The following is a 276-nucleotide window of genomic DNA, read 5'->3' as shown; positions in this document are numbered from 1 at the left end:
TTACTTTTTGTCCAGATTGGTAGTGGTTCCATTTATATAGATATCACAACATACTCATCAGTTTTCTATGCAGTATGCAGGGATCATAACTATTAGACAATAGGACTTTCCAGAAATCCCTTCTGGATAACTCCATCTCAAATCCTCACTTGTCCTGCAATGGCTGACTGCTTTTGTGCTTGGTTAAATCCTCACATGGAAGGGTGCATGGTTGGTTCAGTGGTAGAATGCTTGCCTTCCATGTGGGAGACCTGGGTTCGAGTCCCAGATCATGCA

At 42.8% G+C, this 276-nt stretch overlaps 1 non-coding gene across 1 annotated transcript; it reads left to right on the top strand.

Moving 5' to 3' along the window:
- The first annotated feature begins 205 nt into the window (after positions 1-205).
- On the top strand, positions 206-276 carry TRNAG-UCC (transfer RNA glycine (anticodon UCC)). Its single transcript has one exon. It is a non-coding gene; the product is annotated as a tRNA-Gly (tRNA).

This window comes from Tamandua tetradactyla, chromosome 14, assembly GCF_023851605.1.
Source record: "Tamandua tetradactyla isolate mTamTet1 chromosome 14, mTamTet1.pri, whole genome shotgun sequence".
Classification (NCBI taxonomy): domain Eukaryota; kingdom Metazoa; phylum Chordata; class Mammalia; order Pilosa; family Myrmecophagidae; genus Tamandua; species Tamandua tetradactyla.
Note: the sequence above shows the minus strand (reverse complement) of the source record. Positions and strands in the feature narration are given on the sequence as shown.